This window comes from Chiloscyllium plagiosum, chromosome 8, assembly GCF_004010195.1.
Source record: "Chiloscyllium plagiosum isolate BGI_BamShark_2017 chromosome 8, ASM401019v2, whole genome shotgun sequence".
Taxonomy (NCBI): Eukaryota; Metazoa; Chordata; class Chondrichthyes; order Orectolobiformes; family Hemiscylliidae; genus Chiloscyllium; species Chiloscyllium plagiosum.
The window spans coordinates 5,055,204-5,077,006 of record NC_057717.1 but is presented as its reverse complement, the minus strand read 5'-3'; positions in this window follow the sequence as shown (position 1 = coordinate 5,077,006).

The following is a 21,803-nucleotide window of genomic DNA, read 5'->3' as shown; positions in this document are numbered from 1 at the left end:
GAACCTTTAATGAGGGTGCTGAGGAGATTTATCAGGATGGTAACAAAGAAGAGTTCAGGGCTTTTCTCATTGGAGCAAAGAAGGATGAGAGATGACTTGATAGATGTGTACAAAATGATGAGAGTCAAAGATAGAGTGGATAGCCAGGGACCTTTTCCCATGGTGGAAATATCTATCGCGAGGGCGAAAAACTTTAATGTAATTGGAGGAAGGTTTAGTGGCGATGTCAGAGGTAGGTTCTTTACACAGAGAATGGTGCATGGGTGGAATGTACTGCTGGCAACTGTAGTAGAGTCAGCTGCATTGGGGATAAATTAAGCGAATATTTGATTGGCAAATGAAGGATAGCATAATGAAGGGTATGTAGGTTAATCTGATCTTAGAGTAGGATAAAAGGTTGGCTGAACGTCAAGGGCCGAAAGGTCTGCGTTATGCTGTACTGTTCTGTGTTTCATGCTTCAACCAGCTTGAGGATTCTTACCAATTGTTGAATGTGGGAGGGAGTGATGTGTGCGAGATCAGGAAGCTTTGTAGGGGCGTTAGGCCAAGACGTCCACTTATGGTGTGCATTCTTACAGTCACCTGAGTAACAGTAGTATATGTGTGACGACCTACACCAGACAGAATCAGTCAACTTCAGTTCTTAACGTGATGCTGGAATTGCCATTTGCTGCTGTTTTCTTCAGATAGATTCTGTTGGTTGACCCGTGTATTACTTTTTGTCCATCAACAGTGATGTACAATTTTATTTTGCTACTGGACACGGTTTAAGAGGTTTCTTTGCGAGACACAAGGTGCTGCAGAATACTGTCAACTTGTAAACGTCTTCACCCAGCGTCTGGTCCAGGTAGCAGATGTTTGGAGTCTGGAAGGCAGGACAGATGCCATCACCATAAGTAACTTGTGCGATGTGATTCTGATACTCCATATCCATTCATCTGCCCCCGGGCTAGGTTCAGACCGAAGATGGAGTCGAAATAATTTGTTGTGAAATAATGATTGAATGACTGCCCTGAGCCAGGTGGAGGCTCTCTGGATTCATTTAAGAGCAGAACGAGGTCTTACCAAGTATCACAGGCAGCTGTGACTGAATTCAAATCTTTCAAAATCTTTTTTCACTGTAGGTTATGATTGCAAGCTGATCTGAAAAAAAATCAAACATTTGCTATGTTTGTGAATTGTGATTCACAAAAATATGAAATATCATTGTTCAAACAAACAATAATTGCATCATCTCTGAAAACAATTAGGTTGTTATTATGTTTATGGAACTAAAATATACTTTCCTGCTATCATTTTATGATACAAAAATAAAGATGTATATTTTATTTAATATCGAACAAAGAACGTGTTATCTGATTATAGTGCTGATCACAATTACATACTTTTGGATACATGAACACCAAATAACCACAAAAGGACATCATCCTCTCTCACTGGTATCCACACATACGGATGAGGAAGGACACCACTTCGACTGGGACAACGCATCCATTCTAGGACAAATCAAATAGAGGACACACGAGAATTCCTAGAAGCATGGCATTCCAACCAAAACTCTATCCACAAACTCATCGAGTTAGATCTCAACTACCACCCCTGAGAGAAGGAACAGAACGTGACTTCACCACAGGAAATAACATAACATCACGAAATTACATCACCAATCCAAAGGAACCCAAACATATAAATAGAACGCAGGAATTTTCAACGTGAGTTCGCCTGAGGCCCACTGAAGATGAAGATAGTTAAAAGTCTGGAAATGAACCTCCCAGCTCAACGAGCAAGCCTACATCCAAAACCTTAACCCGAGCTACAAATATTCTCAAAGCTCGCTACAATTGCATACTCATTGTCAGTATTCAAAAGAATACATCGTCGCTCCAACATTTGGAAAGTCGTTGGCTTCTGAATGATTGCATTTTTAGAGTAAGAAAGCGATTGAACCATCTTATAGAAATAAAGTTCTTACAAATATATATATAATTAATCAGTTTAATTTCTCACTAAATGTGCAAGCTTCAGCTCTTTACCAACAATTGAAAAATGACAATAATTCAATATGAACAGAGACTATTAGTTTGAATAAATGATTTGTGTTATTAAATTGAAGTGAACAATAATTTGAAACCTTGTAATTTTTAGAATGAATGGTAGTTAATGTAAAATGTGAAAAAGAACGATGAACATAGATCCGTGTGATTGAACAGTCAGACATTTTCAAAGAGTTTTGTGGCAAAGCAAAGGAAATATTTGTTTCATTTGTAGGGTTACATGATTTAAAATATTCGTGTGCCGAGTACTAATTAGACTTCATCATCAAGCTGACCTTGTAATACTTGCATTTTAAATAGTTATGCTGCAGCAAAATGATCAGATATTTGCCAACATTTACAATTGGAAATAATCTGATACTGGCTTTGACTTGCATTTGTACATGATAGAGTACAGAATTTAAATGTACACAAGGAGGCTATTGGGCCACTGTGTATGAATCAGCTTGTGAAATGTCTCCCAAATCCTCCCACTTGCCGCCTCAATCACTGTTGCCTTTTAATTTCAGAATTTTCAAATATATATCCAGTTCCCTCTCGAATCTTCATTCCTAAATCTCCCAAACAGGGCATTCCATATCCTAACAACTTTCTCCATAAAGAACTTTTGCCTTATCTCACTCCGAGGTCTTGTGCCGACGATCTTGAAACTGGGATGCTGTAATGCCAGCTAAGAGAAACGAAGTATTCTTATTTTACCCTTTTTTTCATAATTTTGATTACTGCAATAAGTTCGCATCTTCGTCTGTTCTGATCAATCAGGAGTATTTTTTTTATTACTCTAATTTCTCGCATCCTACCTATAACTAATTTCTTCATTTCACTTACCATTCAATTTTCTGTAATGTCTGAATTACACCCAGTGCCTCGTGTAAAAGGGGAAAGGATTGGGTAACGATTAACATAGGGTAAAAGAGCTAGTTCACAGGCGATGGCTTCAGATCATTGGCGCCTCTTTAAGAAATGGAGAGATTGCATCTTAACTGGACGAGCACAAACATCCTAGTGGGGAGGTTGTCTCGTGCAAATTGGGGGGATTTAAACTAATAAACCAGGAGGCTGGGAAACAAAGCAGCAGGTCAAGAACTGAGCAGTAGGTAGAGGTGAGTAGGGCATCAGGCACGGCCAGTCTCATAACCATGCTGCGAGAAGGAATCAAATCAGTCCAAAAGGTGAGTTGGAATTTGAAATAAATGATAGAGATGTTTGTCAGAGATTAACAAATGAAGATGGAATGTACAGGGTTCGTGAAGAAGTGAGGTGTGTGAGATCAGGAAGCTCGTACTCAAGGAAATCGTAAAGGGGAAAAACAAATCAAAAGAATTTATCTAAAAGCCTTAGCCCTAAAAACATACAGCATTTGGAATAAAATTGATGAGCTGGCTGTAGATACAGAGATAAATGGGTATGACTTGGTAAGAATGATTGAAACATGGTTACAGGAAGATCAGAACTGGACAGTGAACTGTCCATGGGTACTCTGTATTCCGAAAGGATAGATATGAAGGTAAAGGAGGAGAAATTGGTGTATTGGTTAAGGATGACATCAAGGCTATATTAAGAAATAGTATTGGCACGTGGCAACAAAATGAAAATCAGTCCAGGTGAAAATAAATAGCAACTGAAGAAACCTCTTTGGAAGAGTAATTTTCAGCCACCGTCTCCCCGAAGTACTTCTGAGGCCGGAAATAATGAGGGTTCGTGCCAAGTTAACAACGGTTGGATAAACGTGCATATTGAATCAATTAATCAACTTGGCAAATGGTAGGCTCCAGGCACAAATCGTAGAGTATATGAAGGATTGTTTCTGAGAACACATGTCAGGAACCACCAGAGAGCAGGGTACTTTAGATTTGATACAAGGAAGGAATGACAATACGATCTTGCAGTTAAGAATCCTCTTGGAAAGAATGACCACAACATACTGTCGTTTCAAATTCAGATTGAAAGAGTGAGAACAGAGTCGCATACGAGAGCCTTAGTATAGGGTAATGATACTTACAGTGGCCTAAGGAAGGTGTTGGTAGGATGTGGGGGAACAGTCAAAGGCAAGGCAGATGAAGAAATTTGGCAAATACTTAAGGGGATACTAAATACCTCTCAATTAAAGTATATTTGTGAGAGAAGAGGAATCGCATGACAGAGAAAAAGTATCCATGTCTAGATAAGGAAGTCAATGACAGCATGAGGACAAAAACTAGGTCAAATCATATTGCACAAGTTAGTCACACTCCGCTGGATTGGGTAAGGCAGTGGCCGAGTGCATTATAGCTGAACTGTTCATCGAGAGACTCAGAAAATGTTCGAGGGAGCTGGATTCGAATCCTGCCATGGCAGATGGTGGAATTTGAATTCAAATTTGTGATTAACAAACAGATGGTGAACATGAATAGATTGTCAGGAGAAGCTCACGAATGTCCAATGGGAAAGGAAACTGCCATCCTTATCTGGTCTGACCAATATGTGACTCCAGACACACCGCAATGTAGATAACTGCTAACTGCCCTCTGGGAAATCAAGGATGGGCAATAAATGCCGGCCTACGCAGCAATCCCCTCGTCCTGTGAATTAATGAAAACAAACAAAAAATATCAGCAAAGGGTTAACACACAACATTAAAAGGAGCTATGACAGGAAATGAACGGAAACATAAATACTGATACCAGTAGCTTTCACTAGTACATAAAAAATAAGCGCAGAATGAAACTAAGTGATGGCTCTTTGCAACTGACAAGGTAACGATGAAAAACTCAAAAATGACAGAGGCACAAAATCAATGTAATCACAGACTCCACCACAAACTGTAGTTCCTACAGAGGAACTTGTTGGGATTACTGCAATTTGTCATTTGTATAAATTACCTCAATGAGGGCATAAAAAAGATATGTTAGTAAATTTAATGATGATACTAAGGTTGGTGAAGTGTGGATAGTGCTGAAGGATGTTACAGGTTACAGAGGGACATAGATAAGCTGCAGAGCTGGGCTAAGATGTGGCAACTTGAGTTTAATATGCAAGAGTGTGAGGTGATTCACTTTGGAAGAAGCAAAAGGAATAAAGAGTACTGGGGCAATGGCAAGATTCTTGGCAGTGTCGATGAGCAGAGAGATCTCGGTGTCAATGTATGCAGATCACTGAAATTTGCCAATCTGGTTAATAGGCTTGTTAAGAAGGGATACAGTATGTTAGCTTATATTGGAAGAGGGATAGAATTTTGGAGCCAAACGATCATACTGCAGGTGCACAAAACTCCGCTGTGACCACACTTGGAGTACTGTTTATATTTCTGCTTGCTGCATTACAGAAAGGACGTACAACGTTTGGAAAGAGTTCAATAGAGTTTTACGAGGATGTTGCCTGATTTGAAGGGAAGGTCTCAGAAGGAAAGTCTGAGGTAGTTGCCGCTGTTTTCATTCGAGCAAAGAAGGGTGAGACCTGTCTGAATTGATCTATATAAGATAATCAAAGGTTTATATAGGGTGGACAGTGTTCTGAATTTTTAAGTGTACCATACCTTCAAGAGAGTTGAAAGGCTGCCCAGAGTACTGGAAAAATTAAAAATGCAATATTTGGTCAAACAGCTAGCAGTATCTGGGTTGCTATGAGACAAATTCAAATTCAAATTCAGCCGATCAGTTTAAATAATGTGCAAAGTTGCCAAATGCTAATCAAGTTTGTATTCAGTGTTTTGACAATATTAAAACCAATGAAACAATCCAATTTTTTGGGGTATAAATATTAAACTTTTTGAACAGTTGGCCAGAGCGGCAAAGAGCAGCAAGCCGCCAACAAGTCCAGACTAGTAGCATAAAGATCTGTTCTCTGACAGGTACCTTTATCAGCCAAAGACCTGGGAAGCAGAAACCCCAAGATAAGAAAAGAAGACAGGAATATGGAGAAGAATGGATAGCTGGCTGGTTTTGAAATAAGATTTTTTGATCGGACTATTATTATAGAGGTGGAGGTATCAATGTGCATATCAGTCTATTAGTGCGTAAAAACGGCGAACTTGCAAATTTGGGGCAATACCATGATGACCTTTGAAAAGGTAAGGTATTTTTCGGTGATTAAACAGAAGAACGAATGTCTGTGGGTCAGCAGTTTGCAGGTGCGCAAATTGACAGAATGGATCAAACCCGTTCAGTTAGCAGGCCCAAGCAGCATTTTTATCCAGGCAACAGTTCAAATGCTGCCAATTAACCTAAAACGGTACTTGGAGATTAAGGATCCATTTTAGAGTTAACAATATGAAACCAATCATATAATAAGAATTTCTTGTGTCAAGGAGATATATACAACAGCGAGGCAATTGGACAGAGGGGGAGAGTCCACTGCTATCTGAAAAAATGATGACAGGGAAGTGTCATCTGTGAAAGATATATTGGGGTCTCACAAAAAATCTCCATACTCTGCCTAAATAGCTCTATCCATCAATAAAGTTGCACAACATGCTGAGCAAATATTCTTGAAACCAGAAAACAACTGAGAAGACATTTCAGACAGAGAAAGACGAGGGAATAAGATACAGAAATTTCAAGAGAGCCCATTCTGGATGATCTTTGAGAAACTAAGTTTAATTTTGTTGTTACTAATAATGGATTTATGAGTGGAATCCGCATTAATTAAACCGCATATCAGGAAAATCTTGTTTTATTCCATAATAAGTAATTAGCTACAGAGAGATTGTTCAGTTTGTTAGTGATTTGTTCACTGTTAAAGTTAGAATCATAGAATACGTGGAGTAGGGAAACAGGCCCTTCAGACGAACTAGGTCCACACTGACCCTCCAAAGAATAAACCACTCAGATGCATTCTCTACCCTATTAACTATATTTACCCCTGACTAATGCACCTAACGTACACATCCGTGAACACTGTGGGCAATTTAGCATGCCCAATTCAAGTAACCTGCTCATTGTGAGAGGAAACAGGAGCACGTGTTTGAAGCCCATTCAGACACGAGTTGAATGTGATAACTCCACATAGAGGTGGAAACGAACCGAGGTCCTTAGCGTTGTGAGGAAGCAGTGCGAGCCCCTGAGCCACGGTGTCACCCCTAGACAGGCAAATAGTAATTGTTAATTACACAATGCTTGAAAGGATTTCATTTTATCGAACTACTCGTTTATAACAAATTGGGTGTCAAAAAGGAGGTGGGTTACATCACTTGTCACACTCCCTTACCATATTATAAGGCGAGGAGATCTTCGCTGGGTGCATTGTTTTTAATTATCAGATGGATGTTGATCTCCACTTCATAATATTATAGAGAGTTCAAAGTGGGTCAAGTGAATGATATATTGGTATATGGGGCTTAGCAGGAAAAGTGTGTCAGTGTTTGAATACATTGGTGGTTTGAATGGAAAAACAGTGCATTAATCCAATGGAGAGATTTCAAATCTGAGGCACAGAGGAATCAGGCACCTGGATGGCAAAGAAAAACCACGTTGCGTGCACATCATAGGGACGCAATATTAATTTTCAAACCTTTTGAAAGAGAATACATTCAAGAGTAGGGGCGATTTCCTACAGTTTTGCAGGGTACGGTGAGATTACTTCAGGAGAGCTGAGGGCAAAAAAAAACACGTTGCGTGCACATCATAGGGACGCAATATAAATTTTCAAACCTTTTGAAAGAGAATACATTCAAGAGTAGGGACGATTTCCTACAGTTGTGCAGGGTACGGTGAGATTACTTCAGGAGAGCTGAGGGCCCAATGACATGAAAAGCAGTCCAGAGAAGATTCACTCAACTGATTCCTGTCAGGAGCATTTATCTCTGAAGGAAGCATTGTCAGAATGGCCTTGTATCAGTTGGGGTTCAGGCAAATGACGTATGATCCTGTTTAAACCAATAATATTCTGAGTAGTCTATTCAAGTTGAATGCTGAAACAATATTTCAATTTGTGCGAGAGATTTTCAGAAATGGATGGACTCCTGGAAACTGGAGAATATCCTAGTGAAGAAGTTGGTGATTGTTTTAACCATCTGAAAGTGTTCTGCGTCTGTGGGAACTTCCCTCCCAGAGAGTGATGGAAGGTAAGACATTGAATATTCTTAAGACACAGTCAGACAGTTTATCGCCTATGAATCATGAATTAACGTTATAGGGCATATCAGGAATGTGTGTTTCTGGCCACAATCAGATCATCCATGATCTTATCACATGGCAGACTTGGTTCAAGTTGCCCAATCACTTACTCCTGATCTTAGTTTCTACGTTGCTATTGCCTTTAGATACTGACAAATAATGAACGCATTCTTAAGCGCACAAAGGCTCTCCCTTTCAGAATGATGAGCACAACATGTAAATGTGATTTTTAATCAGCACTGCAAAACACTCGTGGAAGCTTCATCGAGTTATGGAAAGATCAGATGCTTAGGTCAAAGTAAAAGCCTCAGTAAAACTGCGTTAGAAATCATATAGGTCAGAATGGTTGCCTTTAATAGAGCAGATTCCTGTCAGTTGTTCTTGTAAGGTGAATTCCGTTAGCAAGACCAGCATTTATTGCCTATGTCTAATTTCCATTCAGAATATGGTGGTGAACTCCAGTGATCCTCGCGGTGCAGGGACACTAACTGATATGTTTCAAAGAGAGCCACAGGATTCTGAACAAGTGACAGTGAATGGACAATGATATTGATTCAAGCCAGGATGCTGTGTAACCTTGGAGATTGTGTTCCTCGCCGCATGATGCTCACAGCGATGGAAATAGTGGGACAGTTTCTTGCTGTTCTTATTTTGGGGAATTTACAGAGTGATGTAGTTAAAGTCTTTGATGAGGGAGCAAGAAATAGCGTTTTGAACACAGAGCTGAACTCTCCTTTTACGTATGCTCTGCCACCACTGCATTTTTTATTTATAAAGCCTGTGAATAATTTAGGATGGACCAGGATTTGGCAGCTTGCACTGGAACATTTTGTATTTTCCGTGACACTGAAGTGTGTACTTTGTAACACTCCCAACAATCGTCAGGGTTGAAAAACAATCTGCAGAATTTACGGATTCATTCATTGTTTGTTTGAAAGAGTGAGTGTGATGAGGATAAAGATTCAATTAAATTGCATGTAATGGACACACTGCCGGAGTTCAAAATCATATTCTCACGTTTTCCTTGAATTAGAAGCAAATTATTAGAACAAACGCCCATTGTTGCATATACTGTAAAAGAAATGTTGAAGAACTGTTGAGCCGCCACACTAGGCGAGAAAATACATGTCGTCTACACTTGATGGAGATACAGAAATTCAGAATAGCTGTACAATCTGAACAAGAATCAAGTGACAGAAAAACATATAACAAGTCATTTCTTACACCACGACCCCCACCATGGCACAACAGGCCATTGTACCAACTGCGATAACAGATCTAATTTCTCCTGGTGATCCCCTCCTCCACACCCCCCCCCCCCGCCACACTGCCCTCCCAAACAGCAGCCAATGGCACCAAGCTGATCGCCCTCTGATAGCACAGGTCGTTTCCATCTCCTCCAGTCTTCCACAAACAGTTTGGCCCAGGCAGACACATTGCTTCAGTCTGAACCTGCTACAAACAACTCATCTCTTCCTACTTTGACTCAGTAATCCCTCCTGGTCCAGTCCCTGCCCACATACATCCGTGATTCATCTGACACTTTACACCAATTTCAGAATTTCCATTTTGCAGGTTCCATCCACCTCCTCGTTCCCATGGATGTACCACCATCATCTGACCCTACTGAATTTCTTACTATTGATTTAGTTTTATTTCTTATAAATAAGGCAACTCCACCTCTTCCACCCACCTGCCTATCTTTTCAATAAGATGTATACCCTTCAATATTCAGCTCCCAGTCCTGATACCGTTGAAGCCATGTCTCCGTGGTGCCCGCCACGTCATACCTGCCAATTCTGACCTGCGCCACAGGCTCATTTACTCTATTCCTTCCACTGCATCCATTCAGATATAACGCCTTCAGTCCTGTATTAACCGTTCCTCTTCATGTTGTCATTCGTTTATCCAGTGTGCTTGAGGTTTGATTGCTAACACTCTCCATACACTCTGTCATATTTATGTCTGTGTTGGAGAATTTAATAACTTCTCCTGAGTTCAGCACTCTTGCCTCCTCCTTTAACTCGGTTTTTTTAATTCCGCCAATATCTGACCTTGCCCACCCTCACCCTATTTAGTTTAAAGCCCTGTTTACAGCCCTGGATGTGCAATCCCCTCGTACTCTAGTCCAAGCTCGGTTAGGATGTATACCACGCCATTGGATGCCATTCAGCCCGTATACTCTGCTTTGCTATTCAACTGAATTGTAGTTATTCTGTTCCTTTCAATGTCTGTGTCTTTACCCAGAATCCCTAGTGGGTCAGAAAGTGCCCAGTGTCTTTGTGTAGCCAGCCCTGCTTAGGGAGCAACCAATGCCAGGCGATGAGTTCTGGGGAGTCTCAGGAGTGGCTTGATGAAAGGCTGCATGCAGTGATGGATGGACAGAGGGACTGAGAGGGATAGCTTGGAAATCAGTGACACTGCGTTCACACGAGTAGCCAGGCAAGTCTCTTGTTACCCAGGGCAGCCTGAACACCAGGGTCGCTTTTAAGAAAAAAAATTGCATTTGCCGCATTTCTTCATCGACCTGAGGCAGAAATACTGCCAATGGCATAAAGACGGAGACAGACAGTGGAAAGACGAAAGGAGTTAATGCTCCTAATGCAAACATGGGGAGATTGTATTTAACGCCAGACAGATAGGCTCCAGAGATTGGAATTGAACCCGAGTCCCTGGCACTGTGAGGCAGCAGAGATGTGTCACCATGCCACCCAATGATGGCTAACAGGGTTAGTGTAGTTACATGTTGCCTTCTGCAGTCAATTCCCTGGAATATTCTCCCTCAGTCTCTGTACGATTGGGAAGCCTTTCTATAGCAGCAGAGGATAATTTAAAATAAACAATAAGGTGGAGAATATGGAACGCATAATTTAGCTCCCCATATGAAAGGAGACTGCTAAGTTAAGGAGTTTAGTTAAGATCTATAAAAGGAAGAGATGCAAGAGTGAACATTGGACAACTTGAAAACGAGAGCAGCTGCAGAGAAACGGAGAACAGAGAATTGGAGGATGAACTGAATAGGTGCTTTGCATCAGTCCTCATAATGGTTGACAACTAGCAGCATTCCAGAACTTCAAGACAGTCAATTGCGAGAGATGAGTGTCGTGGTCGGTTCTGATGAGAATGTGGTGTGAAAGCTGCGATGTTTGAAGATGGATAAATCACACAAACTGGAAGGCTAGCAACCTAATGTTCTGAAGGAAATAGTGGAGAAGATTGTGGAGGCATTGGTGGTGGATTTCCAGAAATAAATGTCCTCAGGGAGCGTCGCAGAGAACTGGAAAATCGGAATGTAAAATCTCTGTGCAAGGAAGGAAGGGAGGCAAAAGACAAGAAATCATAAAGCAGTTAGCCTGACATCGGTCATTAATCGGGGTTTCGAGCCCACTATTAACAATGAGGCCGCAGAGTAGAGTCATAGAGATGTACAGCACGGAAACAGACTCTTCGGTTCATTTCGTCCATGCCGAACAAGATACCCCAATCTCATATCGTCGCATTTGCCAGCACCCAGCCCATATCTCTCTAAACCCCTTTTAAACATATACCCATCGAGATGCATCTTAAATGTTGCAATTGTACCAGCCTCATTAGCCATGGTTGATTTATCTCTTCAATTAGATTTTTATGCATTTGAAGAATGTATATGTGTTATAAATGATGCATCTTTTCAAATTCTAGCTATTGCCTGTCTCCTGGCAAAGCTTTTAGTGATTTGCCCAAGCTACCAACTTGCCAACTCAGCCAACTTGCCACTCATACCCTGTTGGTTTCCTTTGTTCAAATTCCAATCTCTAGTTGCAGAATGAACGACGCCACAGGCAGATCTCACAGGGTCCATTGTAGTGACGATATTAATTCGACTTTCTTATTGCTTAGGACTAAATCTAAAGTAGCGCATCTCTAATTGATTGTGCTATGTTAAATTTCAACTGAGGAGTTGTGTTTGGTATTAATTGCACATTTGTCATTGAACATTCATGCTTTTGAGCTTATGATAGAGGGAAGGATGTTGATGAAGCAGATAGAGATGGCTTGGCCTGGAATATTTTGCTGAAGAGCTGGGCCCTTGTAATGCAGTACTGGGAGGTGCATAGTAAAATAGGTCTGAGTCAGCATCATTTGTCAAGGGGAGAACTTGCTGACAAGTCTGCCAGAATTCTTTCAGATGATAATGTGCCAGTTTGACAAAGGAAGGATGTGATTTGATTGGCTAATTGGGCCCCTGAGAAATATGAACCTGCCTTAAATTGAATTCTGTTCATCTATTGGTTACAAGTTGCATGAGCAGAGATATAAAAACAGTTAAAAAAAAAAAAAAAACAAATTCAGCACTAGCTAAATACAATAACGACGGCGGGTCGGGGGATGTGTTGTTTCTGCATCATGTGCTAGCTGGAGATATTCACTGTCTCGCTCAGCAATCCTAACCTGCGGTGTGACCAGTTCACTAAATGTGCTATCCAATACCTCCTCAGCATCGCGGATGCTCCACAGTGAGTCAATCCTTAGCTCCAGAGCCGTCATGCGGTCAAACAACACCTGCAGCTGGACACACTTCTTGCAATTGTAAGAGTCAGGAACGTCAGACACGTTCCTAAGCTCCCCCATCAAGCAATAGTCACATACCACGGGTCTGACATCCCCTTCCATTGTAAACTTAAATTTATATGAACTAACTAAAACCAAACAATGCACTTAAATAAATGAAAAAGATGGATAAGAAATAAAAACCTTACCTTACAGGAACCTTTTCTTCCGGTTAATGAGGGGGGCGTTGGGCAGATATACGTGTAGTATCTCGGTATAGCCACTGCCCAGATATAAATTAAGCCCTAACCTTCCCGGCAGCCCTCGCTTCACTCCTCCTCCTTTCCCCGCCGCTCTGGGAAAATGGAGTTCGTTGTCAAGCAGGTTTGATGGAGGTGATAGATATCAGATCCTGTCATCATTGGACTGATTCAGTGGACTCCTCTTTCCCAGTTAATGAACTCATACTTAAGTATTTATTGTCAAGTCTGTCCATTTTAAAGAATAAAACGTCTTGCCGGAGCTGTGCTGAATTGATATTTAAATTTTGGTGCGACAAGACTATTCCATGTACCAATGAGGTTAGGAATAGGATGGTAGTAGAGTTAAATACATGGGCAAAGAACTGGTAGAGGAGGCAGCACTTCCGATATGTGTATCATTGGGATTCCCAAGTCCCTCTCTCAAACAAATCTCTATAATATTAATATAGCAGTTATATATACTCACCCAAGCTCAAAGTTCATCCGTCTTGCCTGTCATACTCCTCACATTATAATCAGCGAACTTCAGATTGCCAGGCCCATTGTAAGCAGTAACCTCTGCCTGTTTGTTGTTGGTCTTAGCTGTACTGGGATGAGTCGCCAACCCCGCCACAGTCGTGTACTGTTGGACCTACTGCTCTGATTCCCACTGCGCCTCCCTCGCCTCAACTGCCACACTAGTTTAAACCCTCCTGAGTGACAACAGCAAACCTGCCTGCCATGAGATCGCTGCCAGTTCAGGTCCATCCCGTCCTTCTTGCGTCCATCCTACCGGCCTGCAAACCCCAATGATCCATATATGGGAGATTGCTTCTTGTATATATCCTATTGACTTAGGATCTGATGGCATTGGGCTGAAGTGTGTTTATGTCAACGCCATGATTATTGATAGTAAGGCAGATGAGCTTACAGCCTGATTCAGTACATGGGACAATGATGTTGCAGCCATTACATGCACTTAGTTTGGAGAGAGACAAGACTGGGCGTTCAACGTTCCAGCATTTTGTTGTGTTAGACGAGATAGAGAGGAAGGTGAAAGAGGTGGAGGAGCTGTATTAATAATCAGGGATAATGTTGCATTTGCACTCAGAGAGGTCGTACTGGAGGGCTCATCCACTGAGGCAATATGAGTACTGCACAAAAATAAGATTGATGCAATTACTGTTGTTCGGATTATGCTATAGTCCTTTTATCAGCCACCGAGACTTTGAGAACAAATGTGTGGGCCAGTTATGGAAAGGTGTAATAAAAACAGAGTTGTCACACTGAATGACTTCAACATCCTCAATATTGACTGGGACTCACTTAGAGCAACTGGATTAGATGGGGCAGAATTTGTTTGATGCATCCAAGTGGGTTACTTGAAACGGTATGTGGATAGTCCACAACAGGAATGGCCATACTGGATCTCTAATTGGGTAATGAGCCTGGACAGGTGACTGACATTTCAGGGGGACAGCATTGTGGAATCATTTTGGAAACTCCTTCAGTTTTAAGATAGCTAAGAACATGGATAAGTCAGGACCTTTTGAGAAGCTATGGAATTGGAGTAAGGCAAGTTACATCAGTATCAGGAAGGAGCTAGGGAGTATTAATTGGGAGGATGAGCTGTGAGGCAAATCCACATTTTGTGTGTGGCGACTGTTTATTAAATCCTGATTGCAATATCATCTGGCGAACGTCCTCCTGACTATTCGGACTTCAATCTATTTTATTTGTATAGATATTTCGAAGTCGCTGTATACCAGAGAACAGCAAGAGATAATGGAAGATTGTGCCCTATACCTTCGCTGAACCAGCTTGTCTCTACAGGCACCTAATGTTTTTATTGTGGGTCGGAGAACCTCAGAATTAATAGAGCAGAGGCGGAAGCTATTCAGTCCTTCGTACACCCACGAGCTCTCCTACTACACTATCTGAAAGCAGAGAGAGTTATTGCAGATAGGCAGAGAGAGAGATAATGAAATATAAAGAGAGAATGTGAAGGGAGATAAACAGACAGGAGAACGGAGTGCCACACTGAGTGAGAAATGAAGGGGTGTGAAACTAGGATGAAATTAGATAGATCAGGAGGCAGCATGAGGAGAAATAGACAGTAGATGGACGTTTTATTTGAACATTCCCCTGAACCGCAAGCTCTTTGTCTGGGAGCCATACCCTGTGAGCACCATGCTGATACTGATTGTGATCCTAGATCATTTATCTCCTATAATATCACAGCGTTGAGTGGCTGACAGCTAAACAGAATCCAATAGACTAATGGACTGGCTCCAGAGAGAAGGTGGATTAATTTAAATGGACTGTGCCAATAGTAGCAGGAACCGATAACCTCCTGAGTCACTGTGCGAGAGACTGGGCCAGAGAGTCACAGTGAGGGGGATCACTGTCAGAGACCAAATCAGCATCTCAGCTGTGGGTCAAGTAATGACTGAAAAAGTTTGCACACCACTTTCATCGTTTAGTAATCCACATTTCATTCATATAGCTCGATATCATGAGTGTATTTTAACAATCTTATCTCTTTGTACATTTCATATTTTGGTTTGTCCAGAAAATCGTGTTGTCCCTGTATTTTGTGTTGAATAAACACATTTGATTTCTGGGGAAGAAATGACCTGTTCTGATGGTTTGGAGGTGCCGGTGTTGGACTGGGGGGTACAAAGTTAAAAATCACACAACACCAGGTTATCGTCCAACATGCCTCCGGGCATCCTTGCCTGCAACTAATAAGATAGACAACGTTGGCTGAGACACATGAGTAACCTGCCATGTACAAGGTGGGAGGTGTCCCCACGTGTAATGGTGGTATCCATGTCCACACTCTGATTCGTCTTTAAGCGTCCACCGTCACATGGTTGTATGAAGTTGTCCTGAGAGCCGGGCAGCTTGCTACGAACAACGATCTTATTGAGGTTTGGCGGCGTTTATAGGCATATACTGGAGGTGTGGGGCAGGTCTTGGTGAGGTGCTCATCCTCATTGATAATGTGTTGCAGGTCAAAAAGAACACGATGCAATTTTTCAGTTCCTGGGAAGTACTAAACAACGAAGTGTACCCTGTCAGTGTCTGTCTCCTGAGGACGTCATTACGGTTCCTTGCTGTGGCACATCAGAACTGACAGTCGATGAGTTGAGCATCGTACCCCGTTCTTGTGAGGGCATCCTTGGGTCCTTCCAGGTGTCCATCACATTCCTCCTCATCTGAGCAGATCCGGTGTATGCATAGGACCTGTCTATAGGGGCTGGCTGTTTTAATATGTTTTGGGTGTAAGCTGGAGAAGTGATGCATTGTGAGGTTGTCTGTGGGTTTGCGGTAGATGTTCTGATGGGGCAGCCTTTATCGGATCCATGCTGGGACCAGAGTCCGAATGAATTGCTTAACTAGGGCGATAGACAGGGATGTAAATGGAATAGCAGTGGGGGAACGGGAATCAGTTATGGGGTAATTAGAAACATGAATTAAAAGAGGAGGTAAAAGTGCAGAATTCAGGATAGATTATTAAAAACTCCATCACAGACATAAAAAGGATAGAGTATCTAGAAATGATTAACAAACAAACTTTGAGCACACTGGAAAACAAATGACATTGAGAGGAGGGATGGTTAATACAGGACTGACAGTGTTATGTCTGAATGAGATTATGAAAACCTCCATCACAGACATAAAAAGGATAGAGTATCTAGAAATGATTAACAAACAAACTTTGAGCACACTGGAAAACAAATGACATTGAGAGGAGGGATGGTTAATACAGGACTGACAGTGTTATGTCTGAATGCATGCAGTATGAGGAATAGGGTAAATGAATTCGTGACCCAGATCGAAATTGGCAGGTATGACGTGATGGGCATCACGGAGACATGGCTGCAAGGGGATCAGGATAGGGAGCTAAATATTCAAGAATATGCACCGTATCCAAAAGATATGCACGTGGGCTGACGAGGTGAGGGTTCCTTATTAGTAAGAAATGAAATTAAAACAATAGCAAGAAATAACATAGGGTCAGATGGTGTAGAATCCGCATGGGTAAAATTGAGGAAGCACAATGTTAAAGCAACCACAGTTGGAGTCTTATACAGGCTGACAAACAGTAGTGAGGATCTGGGCCATTAGATATATCAGGAGATAGAAAAGATGTGTAGGAAAGGCATGGTTACAGTGATCATGGGCGATTTCAATATGCAGGAGGACTGGGAAATCACATTGGTAGTGAATTGTAAGAAAAACAATTCATGGAATGGAAAAGACAGTAGAACAGCAATGGCAGGAGGCTCTAAGAGTAACTTCGGATACACAGCAGAGATTCATTGCAAGAGATTCATGGTACAACGAGGATGAAGCAACTATGGCTGACGAGTGAAGTCAGGGATAGCATCAAAGCAAAAGAGAGAAATATATGATGTGGTAAAGGACAGTGTGAAACCAAAGTATTGGGAAGCTTACAAAGACCAACAGAGGGCAACAAAAATGTATAAGGAGGGAGAAAATTAAATAAGTGGGTAAGCTAGCCACTGAGATTTATAAAGTGCAAACGAGAGGCAAAAGTAGATAATAGAAATGATGCCAGAGAGGTAGTGCCATGGAACAAAGGAATGACTGAGGAACTTTGCATCAGTCTTCACAGTGGAAGACACGATTAATTTCCCAAAAATTCAACAGAGTGAGGGTAAGAACGGAGAATGGTGGTCATCACCAAAGAGAACGGGTTAGAAAACTGAATGGCCAGAATGCAGATAAATTTTCTGGACCAGATGGACAACACCTAAGCATTGTAAGGGGGATAGCTGAAGGTGTAGTTCAAGCGTTAGTTGTGATCTTTCAGGAATGACTAGAATCAGGAAAGGACAAAGTGGACCGGAAAATCGCTAACGTGACACCCCGTTTAACAAGGGATTAAGGCAGAAGACAGAAAATTACAGACTGATTAACCTAACTTCAGTTGTGGGTACGATCCTGAAATCCATCATGAAGAATGCGATTTCTGAATACTTGGATGTAGATAGTAAAATAGGGCAGAGTTAGCATGGTTTCATCAAGGGGCGGGCATGCCTGACAAACCCGCTAGAATGTTTTGAGGAAGTACTGAGCAGATTAGAAGAACCAATGGTATTATCTACCTACACCTCAAGATGTCCTTTGACAAATTGCTACACTGGACGTTATTGAGAAAGGGGACACATGGTGACAGAGGCAACGTGCTAGCATCGATAAAAGCTAGCAGAGAGTAAGGGTAGAATGTGCCTTCTCACGATGGCAGTCCGACACAAGCATTGTTCCACAAGGCTCGGTGTTGGGAGGACCAAATTTCACATTATACAGTTAACGATCTAGATGAAGGAACTGAGGGCACTTTGGATAATTTTTAGTATTAAAATCACCAGAGTGTGGAAACAGGCCTTTTGGCAAAATAAGTTCACACCAGCCCTCCGAAGAGTAACCCAGGCAGACCCATTTTTTGCTGACTAATAACGTAATTTATGGGCAATTTAGCATACTCATTTCACCAAATCTGCGTACGTTTGGACTGCAGGAGGAAACCAGAACACTGGCAGGGAACCCATGCAGATATGGGGAGAATGTGCAAACCCCAAACTGGAAGTCATCCGAAGTGGGAATCAAACCTGGGTCCCTGGCACTGTACTAACCACTAAGCTACCGTGCCACCCGCAGCCTGAGTTCAGACAGTGCAAAGACATGAAGAGTGTCAGATAGCATTGAAGAGGAGGAGAGCTTGCAGAAAGGTGCTCCACCGATTCTCCTCATCGGATCAAGAGTTATTTGGAGAAAGCGGGAGAGTGATGTTGAGAAGCTTAACAGCTATGATCAAATGGCGGAGCAGACTCAATGGGCAGAAAGGCCAAATTTCTGCTCCTATGTCTTCTGGTCTTATGGTTAATGTTGATTGTCCTCATCCCTCACTATAGATGCGTCATGATTCTGACCTTATGATTTATAAAGAGGCCAGTTCCAATACTGATGACTGGCAATATAATTATCTCTCCCTCCAGTCGCAGCAGCCATTTCCTCCAATTCCTCTGTCTCCTCCCCAATGTCATAATCACACAGTAATTGAAGTCCAATAAATGATACTTCATCATAGTTCATTGACATCAATAACATCAACAGCATGACCCTCACTTGCCCCTTCTGATTCTCTAATACCAATCTGAATTGTATTTGTCACGTACAATTCTCTGTTAAAATATTCATGCAGTTTGCCTGTTATAATCCGTGTTTTCTTAAGCACATTTTCCCATCAGATTATGGACCATAAAGTTTCACTTATTAATATAATCAGTGATCAGTAATTTCAGGCTATAAGTTTCCATTGATAAATGGGGAAACTGGTTTATGTTCCAACAATCCTCTGTCATTACTCTCATATTCAAGGCAGATTGAATGATTACACACAAACAATCTACCATCTCCAACATCCCTTCTCCCAGTCACTCCCACATATCCCATGCTGAATGTATAAATGTTAAACGTTATTTTGAATTTTAATAAAATTAATATTGAATTGAAAGGGGTTAAGTGGAGCTATTTGTTCACCGACTGTGATTATTGTCAGTCTCTGTGGATTCTAATTATCCCAGTGGATGGTTTCCATCGTTAAACGATAAATGGGCTCTGTCAATGTATTATCCCATAGTGTGAGAGGGAGTATCACCGACAGCACTAACAGGGATCAGCAGCTCCAAAGGGAAGGGAGGAGAGATCAGAATCTGAGAACATTAGACTTGAATGTTCCAACAATGGAAAGGAGTTTATCCTTGGGTCTTTACTTTCTTTCTCGGCCTTGGATATCATTAGCATGGCGGATCCAGGAAATCCTTTTGATTATTCAAGGTGGTTACTATCCCATCCTCACTATAGTTGGTGTTCCTAGTAAGTCATTCTCTTCGACCGTTAAACTGGGTTAAACTGAATTTCTGCTCATGATATGGAAATTGTGGAAAAGGGAAATCAATGTCTTCGGTTCCAATCAAAAATTCCTTTCCTCATATAATATATAAAGCAAATTACTATTTACAAATTATTTACTGATATGCGAGAAGGAACCAGACTGTTCTCAAACTCCATAATCCTTTCTGTCCTGCACAAATTTACATTATCATATCCTCCCCACACACCAATCCTGTCTAATATCACCATTATGATATCCCAGTCGCGTCCTCAGCCTCAGTGCAATTCCTGAATGAACACCGTTTGTGCTTTTGTTAAATCAGATACAGCTGTTCCTTCAAGTCTCTTCAAAACACGTGCCAATTACAAAATAATTGCACTTGAGATGTTTAACTTGTTGTCTGCACAGAATCTGTCAGATGTAAGACTTGAGTGTATAGTACTCAAATCGTAGTCTCTTAACCTACTGCCATCGAATAATAATCCATTGATATCTCATGAAGGAAGTTAACATAATTAAAATGAACCCATTATCATTTGTGAGAAAACGTCCATCTGTTTGCTTCATGTCCTTTAGAGAAGGCAATGGGTCATCCTTGCCTGGTCAGGTCTCCGTGTGACTGCAATCCCACAGCAATGTAGTTTACTCTTTACTGTCCTGTGGAACAGCAGAACCAGCCACTCAGTTTCAGATCGGTATAACATGCCAGCCTGACCAGGGCTGCACACATCCCGTGAGGGCAGATCAAAGGAAAGATAACTCCTGCCTCTGCCTGTTTAACATATTCCGACAGCTCATTTCAATTCAGGCGGTGACCATTCCTTGTTTTAGGTGTATTCTATATCTTTGAAGATGTTCATCTCCATGTTTGGTGTTGGCTTTATTGATGTTGATGTACAGACGTAAGGTACTTGTAAATTTCACATCAGTCACAGGGCATAGAAAAGGAATGGCTTTTTCACACCACAAGAAAGAAACAGAGACGGAAAAGTGAGGGAATTCAATTATTGTGATCATCTCTGAGAGTGTTGTTGAGGCAGTATTTAGGGTATTGTGGACAGATTTTCTCTCCTTTATAAGGAATGATCTCCTCGTCACAGAGAGAGAGTATAAAAGAGTGTCAACAGCTAATCACTGGGATCATGGTACCATGAGGAGTGAGTGAAGATTAATCTGTAGCGCAATGAGAGAATAAGAGGTGATTGCATTGAAACTTGAGGGGAATGGATAATCACTCATTATGTTCTAAATAGACACTATGAACGTGATAAATTCCATAGTTTGTTTTTTTTTTACTTGGATTATAATTCTCGAAAGTTTAAATGCCTCTGAGAACGTTTCCCCTATTTCAGCCCCACTCTCCATGTCGATTGACAGAGACAGATTCAGGCTTTGCATACAGTCTCCCTACATTAATACAGTGCATTTGGTGTGTGATTCTGCACTGAACGGCATGTTATCCACAATCCCGACAGCAGCCACAATACCTTCACTCTAACACGGTTCCCAATACCTTCCCACAATACCTTCCCAACAGCTTCTGTCCTTGATGGAGAACATGGGGGTCTGCCTTCTCGGAGGTAGAAGATGCCTCCTTGAGACATTGCATAAAATATTTGGCTTCTCTCTTCACTACCAGGATACCATGTTAAAATAGCACACGTTCCACATGCAATGGGGCCATGAGGAATATCATGGAGCCGTCTCTGAGTGCAGTCTCTGCTCCATTGCTTTGTCACGTTGGATCATCAATTACATCTTCCTATTCCTGAATAAGCCCTGGAGGAGATGAATGTTCTCGCCCTGGTCGCATGGAACACGTTTAATGATCTGATTGGACTTTGCACGTTCCTGTTTAGCAATTAGATGTACTGACCAGACTGCTTTTCCTGTGGAACAGGCAGAAGGGTTAAATGGTTTGTCCCTCTTCTTGTTCATTCGTTTTGATGGACTGAAT